Source organism: Schistocerca nitens, chromosome 4 (assembly GCF_023898315.1).
Source record: "Schistocerca nitens isolate TAMUIC-IGC-003100 chromosome 4, iqSchNite1.1, whole genome shotgun sequence".
NCBI classification, from domain to species: Eukaryota; Metazoa; Arthropoda; class Insecta; order Orthoptera; family Acrididae; genus Schistocerca; species Schistocerca nitens.
In genome coordinates this window covers 775,512,937-775,537,113 of record NC_064617.1, presented here as the reverse complement: position 1 = coordinate 775,537,113, position 24,177 = coordinate 775,512,937, and the positions used below count along the sequence as shown (strand labels likewise).

The window sequence follows — 24,177 nt, the reverse complement described above, 5'->3', positions numbered from 1 at the left end:
GAACCTGCGACCGTAGCGGTCTTGCGGTTCCAGACTGCAGCGCCTTTAACCGCACGGCCACTTCGGCCGGCGAGGAGGAGGAGATTAGTGTTTAACGTCCCGTCGACAACGAGGTCATTAGAGACGGAGCGCAAGCTCGGGTGAGGGAAGGATGGGGAAGGAAATCGGCCGTGCCCTTTCAAAGGAACCATCCCGGCATTTGCCTGAAGCGATTTAGGGAAATCACGGAAAACCTAAATCAGGATGGCCGGAGACGGGATTGAACCGTCGTCCTCCCGAATGCGAGTCCAGTGAGCTAACCACTGCCCAGTTTTTCTCTTTCCCCTTTTATACAGTTTACGAACCACCGTGTAGATTTTGGAGTGGATGTTTGAACACAAAGTTCGACAACTTACAGCCTTGAAAGTGCTATTTGAAAGGTAACGAGAAGTACTTTAGAGGATTATTTGATCCTACTTAACAATTTTTCTAGAAACAGGATTGATCTGCGTGAAACAGATTTACAAAGAAGACAACATTCCTCCTTAACAGGCGCGTAGAATGGGTAGCCGAGATCGAAGGACAGCGAGTAAGAAACAAGAAAGGGCTGAAGAAGAGAATGGAGAACAGTTGTCAGTAGATCTGGCATACGCTAAATGGTGGAAAATATACTTTAATTCCAAATGCTACAAAGTGGAAGAGGGTGAAGTACCTAAAATCGGAACCAAGAATAAATCACTTTGCAATAGGGTACGGATCTTGAGGCTCAACGACTCGAATGGGACATAGACTGAATTTGAAAGTTAGAAAATGTGTATAAGGCAACCGGATCACCGCATAATCACTTCTTCCAAACAAAGAAAGTGAACTGGAAAATAAGTTATAATCTTCTTCCTCCTGACCTTACCTCGTACCATCACCGGGACTTGGCAATGTTAGTGGTACAGAGTGGCGGGATTTTCATCCTGCCGTTAACCCTTTTCTCCACCCCCCAGCCCCATCTCTACTCCCACCCTCGCGACAGAATCCGTGTAACCAGCTGCCGGCAGCTAGTGTTACCCGATGAGAAAATGTGAGAACGTTTTCGAAATGTTTGCGTATCTTATAACGGACATGAGAGGTGAACGCTGGTATTCATTCAATCTGTCTAAAAACCACTTCCAGGTCGGCTAACTCACCGACCCTCTTCGTTAATCCGGAGGAGGCGCATCAGCCGAATCTTGCGCGGCTAACCCGGGAGGTCCTGAAATCAGTTATAGTGACTGCAGCAACAGATTATCACCAAAGCGGAAAGAAAGCAATAAGATTAAATGAAGACAGAGGCCAAAGAAAGTGTTTTTTATCTAAGGCAACTGAAGACGACTAACCTATATGGAATGCCACGAATAAATATAAGAATGAAAATTGCTTGAGCGCTTTGTATTATCTAAACAGAGTTTTTAAAAACAAAATTCGGCTGTTTCATCTACATCTTCATGGTTACTCTGCAATTCACACTTAAGTGCCTGGCAGAGGGTTCATCCAACCATTTTCATACTACTTCTCTACCATTCCACTTTAGAATAGCACGCGGGAAAAAGGAACACCTAAATCTTTCCGTTCGAGCTCTGATTTCTCTTATATTATTATTATGATCATTTCTCCCTACGTAGGTGGGTGTCAACAAAATATTTTCGCATTCGGAAGAGAAAGTTTGCGATTGAAGTTTCGTAAATAGATGTCGCCGCGAAGAAAACCACCTTTGTTTCAGTGAATGCCACCCCAACTAGCGTATCATAACAATGACACTCTCACCCCTATTGCGCGATAACATGAAACGAGCTCCTCCGTCAATCGTACCTGGCAAGGATCCCATACCGCGCAGCAATATTCCAGCAGAGGACGGACAAGTGTAATGTAGGCTGTCTCTTTAGTGGTATTTGTCGCATCTTCTGAGTGTTCTGTCAACAAAGCGCGGTCTTTGTTTCGCCTTCCCCACAGTATTATCTATGTGGTCTTTCCAATTTAAGTTACTCGTAATTGTATTTCCTAGGTATTTAGTCGAATTAACAGTCCTTAGATTTGTGCGATTTATCGTATACCCAAAATTCATCGGATTTCTTTTAATACCGATGTGGATCACCTCGCACTTTTCTTTGTTTAGTGCCAATTGCCTCTTTTCGCACCATACAGAAATTCTCTCTAGATCATTTTGTAATTGGAACTGATCGTCTGATGTTTTTGAAACTGAAAGTGTACAATCGGTATATATCAGAAGTTTATACATGTATAAGCAAGACGCACTTTTAAAGCGAAAACCATTCAAAACCTGGACGTTGCTCAGGTTGTAATGGAGAATTGCATGCTGGGATCTACAAAGAGAAACATAAAAATAAATAATCTGGTGCGCTATGCGTAATTATCACTGGAAAGAAAATAAAAATTTGGTGGGTGACACATGTAAGCAGTCCAATGGCTGGCAATTGAATCAAGAAGCTACCTCCTGGATTCTTCTTTTTTTTTTTTTTCTGAATCTTATGGGACTTAACTGCTAAGGTCATCAGTCTCTAAGTTTACGCACTATTTAACCTAAATTATCCTAAGGACAAACACACACACCCATGCCCGAGGGAGGACTCGAACCTCCGCCGGGACTAGCCGCCCAGTCCATGACTGCAGCGCCCCTGACCGCTCGGATAATCCCGCGCGGCTCTCCTGGATTCCAAGATTTGCAAAATACTTACGCAACTTAAGTGAAGGTCGTTCGATGACTTTGAGAACATATAGGAGCAACGTCAGGGCCGGTTCGGAATATTTTCTCACGCAAGCGACTGTAATTCCTCTCCCCCCCCCCCTCTTTGACACGTGTCAGATTTCGCTGGTAGTTGTGATAAACATTGTATATAAATCTTGCACTCGGTCGCCCCTCTCAGCTTTGTACCGCAAGCAGCGGCTTGTGTCTCTCGGGACTTAAAAGGCCCTAAGCAACGTGAAAGATTTTAGCTGAAGTCCTCTCTATGGAGAAGTTTGGACGCATTACTTCAGCAGAGGATGATTGTTCTTCCCAGAATTGTACTCACCCTATCATGATAGTCAAACATCATTTAACTCTGCACTTCAGTGTACTAACGACACTATCTCGCTCCTGGATCTGAACTACGATGAGGCTGCTATCGGAGTTGGCTATCAGAGTTGGGTGGCGGCGCAGCGCTCTGACCTAAGACGACTTTCAGTAGCGGCTGTACAGAACCTCTCGAGGGCGTGTCTTCGTCGACGTCTCTCATTCACGGCTGCGTTTGGCAGCGATTATCTTTAGCTTCTGGTTCCGTCGTGGGGTACCAACTTTAACATGGGACTTCACTCTTCGGACGACACCGCAATAACCACACTGTAGTTGATGTAAAAACGTTGTCAGCTGAACTGATTGTAGTTTTATAGGTTTTTATTAACGTTAAAACTGAATAATGTTACTGTTGTTCATGTCTTTCGGTGCTACTACAAACAACAGTCGTTTTCGGCAACGCATTTGTGCCTTAAATGCTTTAACGCAATTACGTGAACATATTTTACGTTCATGTATTCATTAAATCAATATTTGCCAAATGATATGACATGTGAAAGACGGTACAAGCCATTTTTACTGAAAACGTTTGAAATTTCGGAAATGTTGTTAGTCTAACACCACGTTACAGGAAAAAAAGTTAGTGTACCTGGAAAGACATCTTCGGCTTTGATCCGATGATGGCTTACGCCACCTGGTAAATAGTATGATGATGGTTTCAACGCCGTTCACCAATAGATAGCGTAGTGGCGTTGCAACCAGAGCACCATCTGTGTTTACCCTTTAATAGGGAATTCTCGCAGCCAGAAGGCTCAATGTGGTGCAGACGTGAGAAGCAAGTAGGCTACCATGATGTGAAGAGGCACTCCTGCTTCCTACAACCATCTGACCGAGTATCAAAGGGGTCAAATTGTGGCCCTCCGAGTGACGGGATGGTCCTTTCTGCACTGAAGCGCCAAGGAAACTGGTATAGGCATGCGTATTCAAATACAGAGATATGTAAACAGGTAGAATACGGCACTGCGATCGGCAACGCCTATATAAGACAGCAAGTGTCTCGCGCAGTTGTTAGGTCGGTTACTGCCGCTACAATGGCCAGATATCAAGACGTACGTGAGTTTGAACGTGGTGTTATAGTCGGCGCTCAAGCGATGGGACACGCCATCTCCGCGGTAGCGATGAAGTGTGGATATTCCCGTACAACCATTTCACTAGTGTACCATGAATATCAGGAATCTGGTAAAACATCAAATCTCCGACATCGCTGCTACCGGCGAAAGGTCATGGAAGAGCGGGACCAACGACGACTGAAGATAATCGTTCAACGTGACAGAAGTGCAACCCTTCCGCAAATTGCTGCAGATTTCAATCCTGGACCATCAACAAGTGTCAGCGAGCGAACCACACAACGAAACATCATCGATATGGGCTTTCGGAGCAAAAGGCCCACTCGTATACCCTTGATGACTGCACGACACAAAGCTTTACGCCTCGCCTGCGCCCGTCAAAACCGACTTTGGATTTCTGATGACTGGAAACATGTTGACTGGTGTGACGATTCTCGTTTCAAATTGTATCGAGCGGATGGACGTGTATGGGTATAGAGACAATCTCATGAATCCATGGACTCCGCATTTCAGCAGGAAACTGTTCAAGCTGGTGGAAACTCTGTAATGGTGTGAGGCGTGTGAAGTTGGAGTGATATGGGACATCTGATACGTCTAGATACAACTCTGACAGGCGACATGTAAGTAAGCATCCTGTCTGATAAACTGCATCCATGTCCATTGTGCATTCTGACGGACTTGGGCAATTCAGGTGGACAATGCGACACCCCACACGTCCAGAATTGCTACAGAGTGGCTCCAGGAACGCTCTTCTGAGTTTAAACACTTCCGCTGGCCACCAAACTCTCCAGACATGAACATTATTGAGCATATCTGGGATGCCTTGCAACGTACTGTTCAGAAGAGATCTCCACCCCCCTCGTACTCTTACGGTTTTATCGACAGCTCTGCAGGATTCATGATGCCAGTTCCCTCCAGCACTACTTTAAACATTATTCGAGTCCATGTTACGTCGTGTTGCGGCACTTCTGTGTGCTCGCGGGGCCCCTACATTATACTAGGTATGTGTGCCAGTTTCTTTGACTCTTTAGTGTATACAAAACGATAATATCACTACTTTATTCCACATTCCCATGAAAGTTTGAATTAAAGTAGGGTACCAACTGTGAGAGTTGTGCTATAGACAGCGTGAATTTGTAATACATAAGGCAATTGCACGCCAGCTACCAAACGGACAAATTGTAGGAGTTTCCGGATTGGGTAATTGAGTCAGAAATGCTGTGGCCGAGCGATTCTAGGCGCTTCAGTCCGGAACCGCGCTGCTGGTACGGTCGCAGGCTCGAATCCTGCCTCGGGCATGGATGTGTGTGATGTCCTTAGGTTAGTTATGCTTAAGTAGTTCTAAGTCTAGAGGACTGATGACCTCAGATGTTAAGTCCCATAGTGCTTAGAGCCATTTGAACCATTTGACTCAGAAATAACATCACTCGTGCAGTTTTACAAAAATCCACAGTTACCAACATACTAATTGGAAACAATAACTAAATCTCACAGCAAGCAGATCACACAAAGTGCAACATGTAACTTGAAGAATAGATTAATTGAAAATTGCTGTACTGCGAACAAAAATGCAAGTAACGATTCTTGCCGTCTCTCTCTCTCTCTCTCTCTCTCTCTCTCTCTCTCTCTCTCTCACACACACACACACACACACACACACACACACGCACACGCACACGCACACGCACTGCATGCTTACGTAACTGACTTCTGGCAGCAATATCTATCCGGCTCTAAGTGCAGCTTCAGATAAGAAGAGTGTTTTGTAGCGACTCTTAAGGTGAAAGTACCTTCTCAACAAGTTGTAACTGTTCCAGTACGACATGATGTGTTGTAATTGATGGCGAAAAGCTGTGGGACGTAACTTCGAGTCGCAACACTTCACGAGTGTTCTCAGCGTCTGACAGATGTAGTTCTCGCAGAGAAAAGAAGTTAATGAATCACTGAGACGCGAAATGCGGTTATCTAGAACGACTGTGTGGTACTTGCAACGCGTGAGTGCAGCAGTTTACCGCCCTGACAATTGTTCTGAGTTTCCTATGATGCCATTTTCCGTTTTGTAAACAGTATGTAAGTGCAGACAAACATGGCATATGGGTGAAATTTTCGAGGATGGACTACACAGAAAATGATGTACAAAATTTTCTGTGACTTTGTGTCGGATGTAACAATGTGGATGGTCAAAGTATTATACCTCTCACGTGCGATAATAAAAATGACCATCTAGAGTCGTGAAAAATATTTAATAATCACCTCCTGTCAATAGACATCAACAACAATCAAAATTTTATAGGTAAAAAGTAAGTTTGCATACTCTTCGCAGCTATATCACATGCAATTGCAGGAAACAAGCGTTTTAACTTTAGATGTCTAACCTGTGTTTTTTATGGAGGAGATACCGCTATAACCCAGATGGAGATGCTGTGGTGACTGTTTTTCAGTCCAGTGGTCGGATTTGGGAGTCTTTCGAAAGTAGTTGTAATGCCACTGGTCACTGAATAGCGGCATATGAATGAGTGTCGCGCGGGTAAAAGCGAGGCTGGTGACCTTTATTTAGCTTGATAGTAGACATGTAGCAGTGCATAGAAATAATCCAGGCCCACCAACAAATGTTTCCGAGCAAGTCTAGGGAGCAACACGTAAAGTAGTTTGCCTCGCACACCCCACGGCGGGAGTAATGCGTGGGTTCTGTCCACGGCCGCGCCTGGGACATCGCCAGACATTGCGGAAACTCTGAGACGTCACACAACAAGGAACACTCCATCATACGCGGCATATGGTGAACAAAGAATCTGTAACATGTTTGTTATACAATCTAGTGATAACTTTTCAACACGAACTAGATAATACACTGATGAGCTAAAACATTATGACCACCTGCTTGCCGGCCGAAGTGGCCGTGCGGTTAAAGGCGCTGCAGTCTGGAGCCGCAAGACCGCTACGGTCGCAGGTTCTAATCCTGCCTCGGGCGTGGATGTTTGTGATGTCCTTAGGTTAGTTAGGTTTAACTAGTTCTAAGTTCTAGGGGACTAATGACCTTAGCAGTTGAGTCCCATAGTGCTCAGAGCCATTTGAACCATTTTGAACCACCTGCTTAATAGCTTGTTTGTCCCTCTTTGGAACGAAATACGTCACTACGTAGTAGTAGTTTCGCTGCCCTCCCTCTTTCCATAGATGCCCACGACAGTAGCACGTGAACATTCGACCAGCCTTGCCGCTTTCGAGATACTCGTTCATAGGTCCTGAGTAATAATAATCTGCCCTTTGTCAGAGTCGTTTATCTCAATAGATTTCCCCATTTGCGGTACACATCTTCGCTAGAGTGATTCCTCGTCCCTGATGCTCCGTTTACATGCTTTTGTTACCGCATCACGTGCCCGCAACTCCACCAGGCGGCGTCCGAGGTCGCGGTGAGCATTGGTCATAATGTTTCGGCTTATCAGCGTATTTATTCTCTTTTTTTATTATTTTATGTGTTTCAGTAATTTCAATCTACTTCAAAGGAATACGGCTTCATTCTCGGGCACATAGAGCGCGAATCGATGTGTTATGCATCCAAAGTACATTTATTCCCGCACTATGTGCCTGAGAATGAAGTCATGTAGCTTTAAAATGTTATTTATTCAGTAATTAAAAGTCTAGTAGTTGATGTGCCCATGTCTTCCATCGCTGAATCTGCATTGAGATTGGGTCCGCAGCTACGATGAACTGTTTAAATGGTGTAGTACCGCATGCAGCTGTAATTTTTCATCTATTGACTGTATGAAATACAGTTTCGGTCGTAGACCGTATTAAGCGTTTTAAAAAAAAAATCATCTGTGGCACGTCGTGCAATACAAGTTTCTGCACCTGTGTTTAAAATATGTACTTATGCAAATAAATCTGTATAAGTCAAATATGAATTACACACAGGTGCAGAGACTTGCATGACATAATATTTCAGCGACGATCTTTTTGTAAATTACTTGATAATGGTCTAAGACCGAAACTGTGGAATCGTACAACCAATAAGGAAAAAGTTACACCTGCAAGCTGCGCTAAATCATTTTTAAAAAAATGCCGTTCATATGGAAATAAAAATATTGTGATCGTGATCAGTGATTGTCTCTTGGACAAGAAACAAGCATTGACAGATAGATACAATGTCGTCTTTTTCCAAAAGGTTCCAAATAGGTGGCAGAGGAACGTAAACAGTGCTGTACCTTTGCAGTGCTATGTAGTCTCAGCGTGGCATGAGTGGTCATGAAGCTCAGAACCCGAGCTCAATATGACTGCTTCACTTGCTGATCGTGTGCCATCAGAAAATTCAACTCATTCCGAAACTTTTCAAAGAAACCTAAATCTGGATGTATTTACAGAAATTTGGGGTCCGCCTTAACCATCGGTCCACCAACTTCCGATATCGGGTTTGTATGTGAGCTCGGATGATTCCCACGGAAGGTGGTGGTGATGACAAACGACTGCGTATCTTTCCCCTGCTGGCGTTTGTCTCAAAGATCTCGATGTCACGCTTCCGATGGTTTCTGAAGATAAGAGTAGTGCGTCCCAAGCACAGCATGGCCGAGCAAGACCTCAAGCGCTAATCTGTTTGAAACCGATGACAGGATAAGTGACTCTCCACTCTCTCTGCTCCACAACGTCACGAGAAGCAACTACACACTGTTTCCCAAAGTTATACTGATCTTCTCGCTGCGTACCTTTTAAAACCACTGGCGACGCAGTTCGCATACATACCGACGGAGTGTTTATTTTCCACGAAACATATTAACACTGCATGTAATGCGGAAATAAAAGCTAACGCAAGATACGTATCTTTTCACACCGCCCTGCTGTACTAGACATGGAATTGAATCTTAGTCGTCCAGTACGCCAGTTGTCGTGATCTTCCGGGACAAGTCATATCCACTCAAGAGCGCTGCTCCATCTTCAGTTTACAGTCAGACTAAACTGCGCTCATCGACCAAATCAAATGAGAATTGTTAGCGACTTCAGATTAACGCTGTTTGATAACATATTACGCTAAGACCGAAACATTATCATTACACGTATTTGTCCTGTTTTTACACATTTACTTTTAGTAGTCGCAATGGAGAATAATTGTTGCTACTAAGAATGTAAATCGAAACAAATGAAAATAGGGACAGTTGCTTTTCATAGGTAAATACTATAAAGTCACGTGACCTAGGAGGAAAGTAATGTCGATTACAGCATCTCTTCTGCGCGTACATATATTCTTACTCTTTGCATCCAACCAGTGTACATGCCCCAGCCAGTGGAACTGTTCCTGTTTCAGAAGTATTTCGATGCTGCTGGTTTTCGATAGAATTTCATTGCTAACCTTTTCCTTTCACGTAAATCATAGAGCTGGGGTATCTGAAGTAGAAAACATTGTGTCTTTGAACTTGTTTAGTATAGGTAACCAATTTTTTTATGCTTACAATGAAGTACTTAGGACGAGAGCCTGAACCCGATACCGGGACAGGATGTTAGTGGGAACTGTACCTTTGCAGTTGACACAAATTAGTGAAAAGACTTTATCGAAGACTTTCGGTGTTCTGCCAATGCACATTTATATTGCCTTCTTGTTGGAGGCCATTAATCAAGACCGTCCATCTCCTGTATAATGAAAAACAGGCGGAATTGAAGGTTCTCTCTGGAGAGAAGCAAATGCGAAACACGACGTGAGTGATTAGTATGAAAGATACTAACATAAGTTTTTAGTGTGAAATCTTCTAGTTGCACGTATAAAAGTGATATGAAATGGAAGTTCTCTACGTCGGAATATATTTATTAAGGAAATGACTTATTTAATTATAAAATTGTATTGTGTTAATTGCAAAGTAATGTTGTCGAGTATTGTGTAAAGACATCAAAAGTATTACAATCACAACGTACAATTCGGGTACACGTAGTGAAGTATAGCCCAGTTTAAAACTAATAACGTTGCTATTGATTTGTTTCGCCAGATATTTCTTGAATTGCAAGTAGAATGTCTGTTATTTCTAACGGATTATTTATTAACTGTGAAAATCAATTTCTTATTGAGACTAACGGTTTCGATTTATTTAATAAATCATCTTCACATTATCCACTATTACTGTAGTAGTCTGTTCGGTTAGAGTATCGTATGGAACACTAAGTCACAACTAAAGATGGTTTGTTAAATAAACCAAAACTGGCAATCGCAAGTAATTGTGGATGCGATCCTAGCAAATAGTGGTTAATGTGCTGGAACAAGCTTCGACCATGGTGTGCTTCTAGACACAACGTGTTACTGCATAAGTTTAAGCAAGCATTATTCCAAACAGGTTCTATCATCTAACATCACTGAATGCAAAGCACCCCCTCCAACTTCAAGTAATCGACCAGATCACTCTACTGTTGGAGACAATTCGCCAAGGACATAGTCGTCGTACGAAAGTACGCATCTTCCGACCCGTTCGCTACGTTCGGTGTTCCAGCTTTTCCGTGAAACGAAAACACGATGAGAGTACAATATCGTGTCGATATGATAGATGGAGGACACGCTCGGATTTTACAGAAATGGAAATCAATCACCGCAGATTTTTTTTAAAAAGAAGCACACAGACATTCGCCTGAAACTATTTTTGGAAACCACGGTAAACTGAAAATTGGATCAACAATGGAGTATTTGAAGTGCATGTATTTCCAATACATGTCCTGTGTCTTATTAACCCCTGGTATTATCTTGCAGTCAGCTTCTGTAGTGTTCCCTTGACTTTTCATTCATTTCGTAGAAATGTATTAGGCTTACTGGAAGTTTACTCTATTCGTCTGAGACACTCCCCGAGCCTCTGACGCATCTTGGCCTTGTACGAGAGTGAGAACAAGCAAATCCCAAAACGTAAGAGCAAATCAGTGTTGCGAGTACCAGGCCGGTAGAAGTAATTGTTGTGACGGCTGTACCCAGTGAATGACAGATCGCAGTATCACCGTCTTCAAACTGCTGACAGCCCTCTCCCTTGATCCTGCTAGTAACAAACCCAGAGAAAAGAAAATCACTAAGGGTTAAATCAGGGCTGTGTGTGGATGGTCAAACTGTTTTTAATGAGATCATACACACTTTCTTCTGTCTAGATCGCACTTTCTTATTTCTGATTACGCGTTTCAGCACTTAGCCATGCTGAGAATAAATCTTAAATAATGAGTACTACATACTGCATCAAACAGTGCATGATCGAACCAAGCGTGAGCGCGTGTTGTCGGTAATACAATAGACTGGTCACAAGCCTCTACACAGACGCCATGTCCTCTATTATCGCTCTTAATGAAATATTTGTTCGAGCTGCATTGCTCAATCCGTGGTTTTTCTTTGCTAATTTCTAAAAAATTATTTGTTAGATGTTGTTCATACATTTTTTGTACTAACTGTAACCCTTAACACGTTGTTTATTTGAAAAAAAAACATTTAATGATCGCAAACTTTTTTTTAATTTGCGTTACCGTCTCATGAAATAGCGATAATAGTAATGATATATTGAAAATAATTTAATTTCGTGACTGAAATACAGTTGAACTGTTTTGTTTTTAGCCCTCAGAAGATTGCATTTTACCCGTCAGGGATAATTACCCCCAAGTTGGGAACCACTGCGCTGTAGAGTTGGACGCCCACGCTTCAATACGGAACGTGGAAGCTGGAGGTTTGCCCGCGCTGTATAAAGCGGGATCAGCGGCAACCTGTGGCATATCTGACCACAGAACACACTGCTGGTGCTGGCCCAAGCTTTTCACAGCACACCCTTCAGAGCAAATTGTTGAACGTGGGGTCAATGCAGCTCATCACTGATACGTGTACACGTGTTGTCGTGTCGACATAGTTCCGACTGCAGTGGACGCGGGATCTTTGATACGGGACTTTCGATCAGTGGAAACATGTCGCCTGGTTGGAGGAATCAATGTTACAGCAGATAGATGGTCGTGTCCGAACATGGCGCAATCCACTCCCCCACAGACGCAGGTCGGTGGGGGCATATTATGTTGCAGGGAACTTTCACTGTAGTGTCCATGAGACCTGTGGTAGTTATCGAAGGCACCCTGACAGCTGTAGACTACGTGAACCTGGTTGAGGACCTGCTTCTTGTTTTAGGTCTTCCCTGCCAGCAATCCCATCTTCCAGCAGGATAACCGCCCGTGTCACAAGGCCAGAATCGTGGTACAGTTGTCTGAGGAGCGTGATAATGAACTCGTGTTGACGTCTTGGCTACCAAATTCGCCTGATGTGAACCAGGTGGAACACACCCGGTTTGCTATCGGGCTGCAGCTCCGCGCTCACAAGCAACCGCCCCGTAAGCTGGCGACCATAATTATTTTAGCTAATCAGAGTCCCCTTAATTCTTTGACCAGCTGGTACGTGAATCGAGACCCCATCTCCGGTTAACATAGTGCCGAAGCGCTCTCTACCTTGAAGCGATCTTTCAAGCTGTTGTAACAGACACATGACAACTGACAACAAAATTATTTCACCAGCCTGCAAATAGAACGTTTTCGTGAAAATGATGATTATCCATCGTCAAATGAGTATAGCTTCAGCCTGTGTGAAGGTTGGTGTCTGCTCTGCTAGGATCGGTCCCGATGCGAGGGTGTTCGGGACAGACTCAGCCAGACGGACTGTGAGCGGCGTGGCTGGGTACTCCCGGAATGCGACGTGGCAGCACGGACAGGTGCGGAGTGACGTCAGCTGCGGCAGGCGTGTGCCGCCAACGACGCCGGCGGTGACGCAGGCCGCAGTGAATGGCTGCCCGGCATTCCGCGTCACAATAGCGACCGGCCGCTCGCGGACTCGCAGCGCCGCGCCGCGCCTGTTTCCAAAGATACCGGGCCAGGAATAGCCGGCCGCGGCGTCTCTACTGCGCGCCGCACCACTTCCGGGCCCTCGCGCGAGCGCCTCGGCGACAAGCGCAACAATGCTGCCACTACGAGCTTCATATTTTGTTGTGTCCTCTTAATAGTGTACAATTCCCAACTCCCGAACGGAAAGCGCCTACAAGGGAGAAAGCAGTGCACATGAACGCGATTAGTATATGTCAGATGTACTTTATTGTGAAGCTCGCCGACACCAACGGATACACCGAGCGGGATAGCGCAGTGGTCAGCACACTGCACTCGCATTCGGGAGGACGCCGGTTCAAACCAGCGTCTGGACCATCCCGATTTAGGCTTTCCGTAATTTCCCTAAATCGCTTAAGGCAAATGCTTGCGAGGTTCTTTTGAAAGGGCACGGCTGCTTTCCTTCTCCATCCCTCCCTAAACCGAGTTTGTGCTCCGTCTCGAATGACTTCGCTGTCCGCCCTCCACCAACGGATAAAGACTCGCTTCTGTGCAACTGGCCGGTAACGTTGCACGTGTGGTAGCGCACTGACATACAGTCCGGGTCAAGGACATGGCAAAGCTGAGCTCCGCATCCTGGCCTTGATGAGCTCATCGAAAGCGACCGTCCGCCGTGCCATTCTCTGCTGACGTCATCGGCTGCGGTATGGAGGTTCCAGTCGTTGTCTGCTTCCTTGTCCTTGAAGTAGTTTCTCAGTTGGCTTCATAAGGCTGAGTGCACTCCGGTCCAGACCTCCTCCTCCCCCCCCCCCCCCTGCCGCCAGGAAAACTCCCTTGTTTAAGATGTGGGGGTTGTATCAAACTCCTAGTAATGATAATCTTTTCATCCTTTGATCATTTTGTAAGTTGACCTCAGTTCTAAAAAGCGATCCGATATCAAATATGTAGAAAGCATCATATTCAAACAAATTTGTGACTTAATTACATACAAAAATTATTGAATCCTTATATTCTAATTCTTACACACACCGACAATATTTCACTCACTGCTCCTACACAACCACTGTTGATCGCTGTCTGAACGCTTTAACAGCTTTCTGAGTACTTAACTGCCCTGAAATAATCAAAACAGACAAGCAACAGCAAAGACTATCTTTATATGCAGGACATAGTTCACACACAACAGATACGTATTCTTGAGCAAAGTGGCTGACGCCCATCAGTGTCATTAATGTACGTATTCCTCTGTCCTATAGAAACTATTCGATATTGTCATCCTTTTCAACTCATCGCTAAACAAAACCATTGTTTCTTACAAATTTTTATTTCTGAAACAATGCACTGAATATTTGTTTTTGGTTGCTGTAGAACACTTTTCTAATATAGAACCTTGCTGTGTACTTATCTATGCAAATCACTCATAGTTTCATAATTACGAAATTACTGTTTATTTCTTAAAATTTCTGAGGGAGATCAGGTATATCTTGAAACAGTTCCTGTATGTTTTACCATTGACAAATCATTTCATAATATTTATTACTCCTTTTATAATTTGTAAAGCTTCTCCATACTATAAAACTATTTTATAGAACTATACCATATCTTAACAGGCTATTCACAATCATATAGTAAGAACGTAGTACTGTTTCAGTCTTGCAGTAGTTCGTAACAATTATGTAGACATAACAGTATTTACTCAACCCTTTGTTCAGTGGTTCAACGTATTTTTCCCGCTTAAATGGTCATCTAAAACTACTCTTAGAAGTACTTTGTGTAAGATCTTAGTTCAGTGCCCCGGCCCTCTTGTTAGAGCATTATGTTGTTACTGTCTATTGCTATGTCTCTAAAACTTTTCTATGCCGTTTTCATCTCTTTCATCCCAGCGCAGCTATCTACACCGTTTTTCTGTTTCTTATTTTATCATGCAGACTTTCTCAATCCTGCTCGAGAGGAATCCGTCATGGACAGTATAAAACCAATATCTTCATTCTATAATTTCACTTACAGCCAAAATTCTCAATTATACGTCGCTTACACGGTTCAGTCACATTGGGACCGCCTGTCAAAAGCCGAATAACAACTTTTAAAGTGCGGATGTGCAGGTAAAGAATCAGTGAGGTTCTGGAACGTATCGACAGGGACGTGTGCCGTGCTATGGCCAGCTGCGCTAGGTTTCTCGGTTGAGAGTCCATGGAGCGAACAGCGTTATCGAGGCGGTCCCATAGATTGTCTATTGCTCTTAAATTCGGAGAGCATGGTGGCCAGGAGAGTACGGTAAGCTCATGCTGGTGCTCTTCGAACCACTCACTTACACTGAGAGCTGTGTGATATGCTGCATTGTCCTGCTGGTAGGTGCCATTGTGCCGTGGAAAAAACAGACTGCAGGTAGCGGTGGGACATTGTCGCAAGGATATACGCATACTTCAGTAGATCCAGTGTGCCTTCCAGAACGACGAGATCATCCAGGGAATTGCAGGAAAATAGTCCCCAGGCCATAACTATTTTGTTTTTTTTTCGTAAAAGTTAAGTAGGCAGAGAGTGAAGGAAATGAAGAGCTGGTAGAAACAACAGAAAGGAATTGAGTCTGTCGAAAAGCTTACCACACGGAGGGACGTCTCGCTAATAGTTAACTTAGGACTGCAAGAGTCAGTAGAAGTAGATAGATTACGGGGAGAAAATCTCAGTCTAAGAACTTCCCACAAGCTGTGGTTAACTCATATCTCCGCAATATCCCTTCTTCCAGGGGTGATAGTCCCACAAGTTTCGCAGGAGAACTTCTTTGAAGTCTGGAAGGTAGGAGAAGAGGTATTAGCGGAAGTAGAGCTGTGAAGAGGGGTCGTAAATTGTGCTTTGGTAGCTATTTGGAAACGCACTTGCCCGCAAAAAGCAAAGGTCTCGAGTTCGAGTCGGCATACAGTTTTATTCTTCCAGGAAGCTTCAGGTTGCAGTACGCTAAACATGTTATAGAGATGCAAACCCTGTGGACAGAAAAAGCATTACCATCATAAGATATAAAGAAGTGAAGGACTGCATTGAATTAGTCGAAAATTGATAACCGATGTCTTGAATTTTATTATAAAAAGGCCGAAATATGTCAGATACTATTAAGAATGGTGATGGTAAAGCAAAATTCTGTAACTGACAACTGATCACAACGTTCTTAAAGTTTCCATTTAATTTCAGATTGAAATTTCGTACAATATGAAAAAGACATTGGTCTTTTTCCTACTTCCCCTGGTGAGACTTCACTAAAGAAATACTTTTAATTTGTAGCCATATCCATCGCAAGTCTTTTCGTTCCATCACGCCGACCCAGATTTCGATTACCTTTGCTTGGCTTTAAAAATAGCAAAAAAGAAAACTTTAAATAAAGCTACATTTTCATAACTAAGTTTGAAATCGGCCTAAAGAGTATAAAATAATTTTGCTAGCCCCATAAAGAATCCTTACCCCACACAGATAATCCAGAAAATTTGTGATTGTGAATTTTTAATATGTCACAATACTTGTAAGATTTAAAACGAAAAACATAGGATGCATTCTACAGATAAGAGTGGTAAACTATTCATGCATCAATTATGTATTGCGTGCACCCCACATTTTTCGTTTTAAATCTTACAGGTAATTTCATTGGTATTAAAAGTTCATAATCACACATTTTGAGAACTCTCTATATGCAGTTAGGCATCAGTATGGCACAAGAAGAAATTATTTTATACTTGTTAATCTGATTTAAAAACGTTGTATCTTAAAATGTATTTTTACTTAAATAATTATTTTCTTATTTTGTAGTATTTTGTGTATGAAATTTTTCATTGGATTTCAAACATATTTATGAGATTATAAGACAGACATGTGTTATATTTCAGGTTTATTTTATTGTCTTTTACATGATAATATCTTAAATAGAACTGTGTCGTACCTATCTACTGATAATATATCAAATTGTTAAATTGATATTTTCTTAAAAAAATCAAACAAAGAACCAAGGAAAGTTAATTTTGTATGATTTTTGGAAGATATTCATTTCAGTGCTACCTTTATATCTGCCGCTTCCCATTTGTAAATGTATTGTACATATGTTGCACACATCTCCTCCTCCCTGCTCTCTGTCTGTCTCCTGCTCCCCCTCTCCATCCATCTCCTCCTCCTACCTCTAGCTGTTCGTCTCCTCCTCCCCCCATCTCCGTCCGTCTTCTCTCCCCCTCCTCCCATCTGCTCAACTACGCCCATCGGGATGCATACCATTTGAAACAGATTCCAATGCCACTGGTGGTGATGCAGGGCTGCCTAGATGCCAGGTAAACATCTTCGCCTCAACGACACCTAACAAGCAGACAAGAAAGCGATTTAATATTGCATTGTCATCCAGTTCTGAGTTATACAAAATTTCAAGTCTTTTGCTCGTTGGGAAGTTACTTTAAAATTCATTGCAAACTTTGAACTGAACAGACAGGCAAGAAAGTCTTCTAATAAAAACGTGGTAAAAATCTGTTGGAAATTTCCATTTGTCAAACAGAGCTACATTCCCCAGAGCACAGACAGTCACCAACTGACACATATCACAGAGATTTTTTCAACTCTAACCTTAATGTTAAATACGATCACATGTGTTTCTTGTTTCACTAATCAGGCACGAACTAAAAAATTACCAAAACCAAAGCTTCTAATTAATGCATAGGACGCTCGCAATTTCTGAATGGTAGGAGACTCTTGAGAAATGGAACAGCATTGTCTGTAACGCTCTACTCTTTTCCGTAAACACGACATGGTTGATCTGTAAGAAGGATAATACCAAAAACATTTACTTGTTTTTGTTTTTGTTGTTACTGGTCTTTCTATTCACAAAGACAATTTTATGCAACATATTATTATCGCCTTAAAAATATGCAGAAATGATGGGGAATAGTATAGTGTGTGAGGAAACGCCCAGAATAAAACTAATAATTGAGAGAACAACCAAAACAATGAAGCATAAAACATCAAAGCTATGTAATTTATTAAACTACAGGATTATATGGCTGGAGCAACTCAAATTTTAGGCTGAAACGTGTAATGGAAATCAATTAAACATATAAAAGAGAAATAAATTGGTGATTTAAATTAAAAAATCATGTTCGTACGAAGCAGCGTTCGGTAAGTGTTAGCCTCGAATGTTGGCGTTTTCTTGTGGTTCGCCATATCAGGTTGCAAGCTGATTTATGCTTTCTGCAGTGCAGTTTCGTTACTTCGTTTCACATCAGGCTAGAGCGTGACTTCCACCTAATGTCGTAGGGCGGTTTTATTTTTGCAGACTGTGGCAATTTTGGAAGAAGCCGCGACTGAAAATCAGGGTTCTTTGAGCCACAATTTGAGATGTTATTTGGTGGTCCACCACGGTGTATGTATGCCTACTACAGTATTTACTGAATCTTCTTTGGTGAACGAATTTCAGAAAACCGTGTTCAGCAACTCTCCTTTAGTGATACTGATTTTTGCATGCCGCTAGTATAGTTTACATGCGACAAGAACCTCATTGGATTTTCTGTCAGTTTCCGAGACGGAGTTTTATTGCGGAAACTGTTAAAGTCCAGGATCGCAGGAAATTTCGTTCTTCAGTGAATTTTAATTCTAGTCATAATGTTGATGCTGTGAAGATGTGTGTCTGCTGATTACCGTATTATTAATATTTAGCTGATATTCGTTACGATAAATGTTAGTGATTAGAAGCTGCTTGTGAGGAACGACGTCAAAAGCTTTCTCCGCATCTTGAAATGGAATTACAAACTTGAGTTCGCTGTCAATAGCAATCATTTCTTCGTGTGAATAAAAAGCCAAATGTGTTTCACAAACCGATGTTTATCTGACCGACAATCGAAAACGGATTCTTCCCTTTTTCAGCCAGTGCCCTAAACGAACACCTATGAACGGCTTCATCTTGACAGACTAAATGAGTGTGTTACTAAGGAAAGTGAGACGATTAGCAACGCAGTTAGTATACTGCCTGGTACTAGACAATTTTTCTTTTGTGTGTTTCTAGTAAGTTTGGTGAGTAAAACATTATGTTTTCCAGAGTTTTGTTAAGCTGGAAGAAAACACATTTGTTTAGGTCCGAGTATCCTGTTCTAAGGGCACTATGGGTATGTGGGAGCACTTGTTAATGCTCATTCCGTTGGCGGAAATAGCTATCTGCTCCCGGAAACGACAGCTGCGTGGTGGAATGCTCGGGATCACTAGCAGGATTTAAATATCTTGCAAGTCTTCTGCATACCTTTACAGTTACTCGTACCACATAAACAGTTCCATGCTCTCACAAGCTGACAGTGGAACGTATGCTTTATCGTGTGTTGCCTTCGACCTTTTCGATGTACTACCCCTCTGTCTTGAGAGAAGGTGATTCAAGAAATTGTGACATTTTGCAATAAGCAATAGCCAGGAACTATGAAAACACAATTCGTGGCTCACGTAATGAATAACTTCATAGTTAAAAAGGATTCGGACGTTCTGTTTGTATTTAATGTATAGCTTAATTCCTCCGTATAGGAGGAATGGGTTCCATCAAAAGGTAAGTTCTACCCACTTCCGGATGGATAATGCATGAGTGTGTGGTTGTTCTCGACCTGGAGGTAACCCTTTCCAATACTATTCGTGGAAAGAGAGAAAAAGGGGGGGGGGCGGTTTCAACGTCAGTATGTGCCGGCACGGGAAAGAGGAATGATGAAATATAGTTTGTGATCACCTACAAGTTACATCAACCTAAATACCCGAATCCCTCCACACCATTTCAACAGATAAAAGTATACGTTTCAGTCACACTGGGTGTCGTGAGGAGTACGGGGGGGAGAAACAGTGTAGCCGTTATCGTATTTTTATCTGATGTCGAAAAAGGCATGATCATTATTGGCTTTTGGGCCAAGGGGCTGTGGAACTTCCGAGACGGCTAAGTTTGTGAACTGTTCGCATGCCGTCGTGGTTAAAGTACACCGCGCATGGAAAAAGGCGCTATCCGAAACTGGCGCCTAGGCAAATGTGGTGGAAAGGGATGAAGAACGGCTGTGGGGATGTGTACAGGAGGACACACGCGCAACTATTGAGCAAATGACCGCCCAGATGAACCAAGGGGCCACCAACAGTATCTGCGTATCTCCACAGTAGGCGCCTCGTCCACGCACCCTTGCTGACTGCTGCTGATCGCCAACGAAGTTTGGAATTTGCACTCCGGTATAGCATCTGGCCGTCCACTCAGTGACGACAGGCGATCTTTTCAGATAACAGTTGGCCGTTGGCGTGTACGACGTGAAACGTCTGAAAGCACAATGCAACGTATCAAACAGTTCGCGAATGTACATGCGTGGTTCGAAGAGCACCAGTATAAGTTTACGTTACCCCCAGGGCAATGAAGCTACTTGGATTAAAACCCAAGCGAGAATCTGTGGGACAATCCCGATCAGGCTGTTTGCACCATGGATCCTCACCCGAGAAAACTAGCGAAGCTGGGCATGACCCTACATCGTTGTCGGTACCTTCCACAGGCTTACTCTCTTCCGGCATGTCTCGCAGTGGACCGCGCTGCAATATGTGGTCCTTCAGGATTCCGACAGGTGGTCACATTAATGTGACTGGACAGAGCATAATGCAAAGTTGATGCTGACCTAACCATTGGAAAGTAAAGTTAGGCATGACAGTCCCCTTTGTGCTATTTGAAATGTTAAAGCTGTGTGGTGGTAAGGGGTTCCACGTTCTTCCCAATGTCATCATCGCCATCAGCAGCAGCAGCAGCAGCAGCAGCAGTAATACAAAAACAACACTCCATACACACTCATCAGTCACATAGATTCCATAGTAATATGTCTCATATGACCAACAGGCAAATAGACGAAATCGCGTCCTTGTGGAAAACATACAAGACAGTAATTCACACGGGAACTAAATAGTAACTAAATAGTAAGACACCTGCATCGAATTAAACTAAATACATTGATGAACCAAAACATTTCGACCACTGCCCATTGCGAGATACCACGCCACATGGTGGCAACGGCGGACGCGTGACGCGGTGAGGAAAGCATATAAGGGCGAGAGGCATGCTTAGGATTTCATCCTAACGACGATACGTGCCGCAGATGGTGAAATCCACTGACATAAGCGACTTTGACAAACGACAGATTGTTATGGCCCGGCGCTGGAAACGAATACCTCGGAAATGGCAAAATGGTCGGCTGTTCAGCTGGTGCCGCCATGAAAGTGAGGTGAAGATGGTTGAATAACGATAAAACCATGAGTAGGTGACAAGATATTGGACGTCCGTACCTCATTACAGAATGGAGAGGTTAGAGCCTTCCCTGCTCAGTGTAACAGCAGAGCTAGCGAGAGGGCTGTACAAGCAATGATCACACGCACGGCACAGCGGACACACCAGGAACCGCGGTGTTGGCCGTCGAATGGCGCTAGCTGCGCAGCATTTGTGCACCGCCGCCGTCAGTGTCAGCCAGTTTGCCGTGGCATACGGAGCTCCATCGCAGTCTTTAACACTGGTAGCATGCCGCGACAGCGTGGACGTGAACCGTATGTGCAGTTGACGGACTTTGAGCGAGGGCGTATAGTGGGCATGCGGCAGGCCGGGTGGACGTACCGCCGAATTGCTCAACACGTGGGGCGTGAGGTCTCCACAGTACATCGATGTTGTCGCCAGTGGTCGGCGGAAGGTGCACGTGCCCGTCGACCTGGGACCGGACCGCAGCGACGCACGGATGCACGCCAAGACCGTAGGATCCTACGCAGTGCCGTAGGGGACCGCACCGCCACTTCCCAGCAAATTAGGGACACTGTTGCTCCTGGGGTATCGGCGAGGACCATTCGCAACCGTCTCCATGAAGCTGGGCTACGGTCCCCCACACCGTTAGGCCGTCTTCCGCTCACGCCCCAACATCGTGCAGCCCGCCTCCAGTGGTGTCGCGACAGGCGTGAATGGAGGGACGAATGGACACGTGTCGTCTTCAGCGATGAGAGTCGCTTCTGCCTTGGTGCCAATGATGGTCGTATGCGTGTTTGGCGCCGTGCAGGTGAGCGCCACAATCAGGACTGCATACGACCGAGGCACACAGGGCCAACACCCGGCATCATGGTGTGGGGAGCGATCTCCTACACTGGCCGTACACCACTGGTGATCGTCGAGGGGACACTGAATAGTGCACGGTACATCCAAACCGTCATCGAACCCATCGTTCTACCATTCCTAGACCGGCAAGGGAACTTGCTGTTCCAACAGGACAATGCACGTCCGCATGTATCCCGTGCCACCCAACGTGCTCTAGAAGGTGTAAGTCAACTACCCTGGCCAGCAAGATCTCCGGATCTGTCCCCCATTGAGCATGTTTGGGACTGGATGAAGCGTCGTCTCACGCGGTCTGCACGTCCAGCACGAACGCTGGTCCAACTGAGGCGCCAGGTGGAAATGGCATGGCAAGCCGTTCCACAGGACTACATCCAGCATCTCTACGATCGTCTCCATGGGAGAATAGCAGCCTGCATTGCTGCGAAAGGTGGATATACACTGTACTAGTGCCGACATTGTGCATGCTCTGTTGCCTGTGTCTATGTGCCTGTGGTTCTGTCAGTGTGATCATGTGATGTATCTGACCCCAGGAATGTGTCAATAAAGTTTCCCCTTCCTGGGACAATGAATTCACGGTGTTCTTATTTCAATTTCCAGGAGTGTATTCTACATTTCTAAACAAAAACAGTTTCCAACATGAAGAAATCGGCAAGCTCTCGAAGCAACTTAAAGTCACTGAATAAGTGTGAATTGCAGATTAATCGTGCAGACGTAGATGTAGACGTATCAGGAGTGGTTGTTCGTATGATGCAGCTCTCGAGGCATGTCTCTGTACGCCGCTGCATTCCGGAAACTGAATGCCGAAGATTTTCTCCTTCGTTGAACTATTGACATTGTTACATAGCTGACACATAACGTGCATAGTCATCAATAGTTAATTAGAAACACATTCAACCTCACAATATGATCTGCCTCAAATTGCAGGGACTTTTAACTGCAGTGCCGTCCTGGCACGTGTACTGACCCAATACGAAGCTCAAAACAACGGGCCATTCTGTCAGTAAGGTAGAACTGTTTTGTTTGAGGAACGACATTTTCCCCTTACGACTATAAATTTCTTAATTTCGCTATTCCAATTTCGGCGTTACACCGTTGTCAAACATAAATATTCGATGTCATATCACGGACAGACATAAATTGTAGGTAATGGTACCTTTGTAGGCCTGTGTCCCCCTTTATAGCAGTGCAAGCAATAGTTATCACTGAAATAAGATACATGTTCCCTAAACTTACGCTATTGACATGCAGATTTTAATACAGCAAAGTAAGTACATCGAAGCAGCAGACGTCAGTGTACACGGAGCATAAGCTCGCATTGCACAAGAAAGGACATGGAAATAGCCCACACTTTAACAAAACATTCCATCGTTTATCTGAAACAGTACTTGGTTAGAAACCCATACTACAAGGAATAAAAGCATCCCTGCGGAAGGTATAGTGGTATACAAACACAAGTAGTCCAATGAGACGACGCAACATGTCTACAACGATGGAAGGCGTATAGTTATTATACTATAGATCCCAACAACAGCTATGTAAAATCTGCCTTCACGCAACGTTAACTTCAAATACATATTCCCTGACAAAGGTGCGCCAGATGGAACCCTATAGCATCTGGCGATGTTCCGTAACGGTTATGTTACGTAAGTCGACACTTCCTTTCTTGCAGTTGGATTTTTTTTAACGCTGATTCTTCTACAAAGAACTACTGCTGTGTAAATGCTCGAGTGCAAAACAGTGCTGTTTGAATCATATTATCTGTAACATCTGAATGATTTCCGCTTTCCATCGTCACGAGTAATAATTCAGCGATTAATCTCGGCCTGAGATCACGTTAGCCACAGATAAGATAGTGTGCGCATCCCTGCTACCCTCTTATGTTTTCTCCTTCCCGTAGAGTAGGGCTGTGCTTGAACACGACTTGAACTGTTCACAGTTCGGGAAATCTCGAGCTGTGGTCCATCTTTCAATAGGCCGGCGACCTACAGACTTTTTTTGGTACTATCGAATAATAAAAAGAACTGTGGAACACGGACTGAAATATCTTCTAGGCTGCAGTTAGCTTATAACAACGGCAATTAATAAATAAATACAAGATTGCAGTTGTGATTCTGTCCAGTTGTCGAGGTTTCGCTCGTCACTCAGTGCAG

General features: G+C 43.8%; 1 protein-coding gene across 1 annotated transcript in view; it reads left to right on the top strand.

Moving 5' to 3' along the window:
- Positions 1 to 24,177, top strand: part of LOC126253126 (rho GTPase-activating protein 6) — a 1,197,809-nt gene that overhangs the window by 566,603 nt on the left and 607,029 nt on the right. The window lies entirely within an intron of this gene.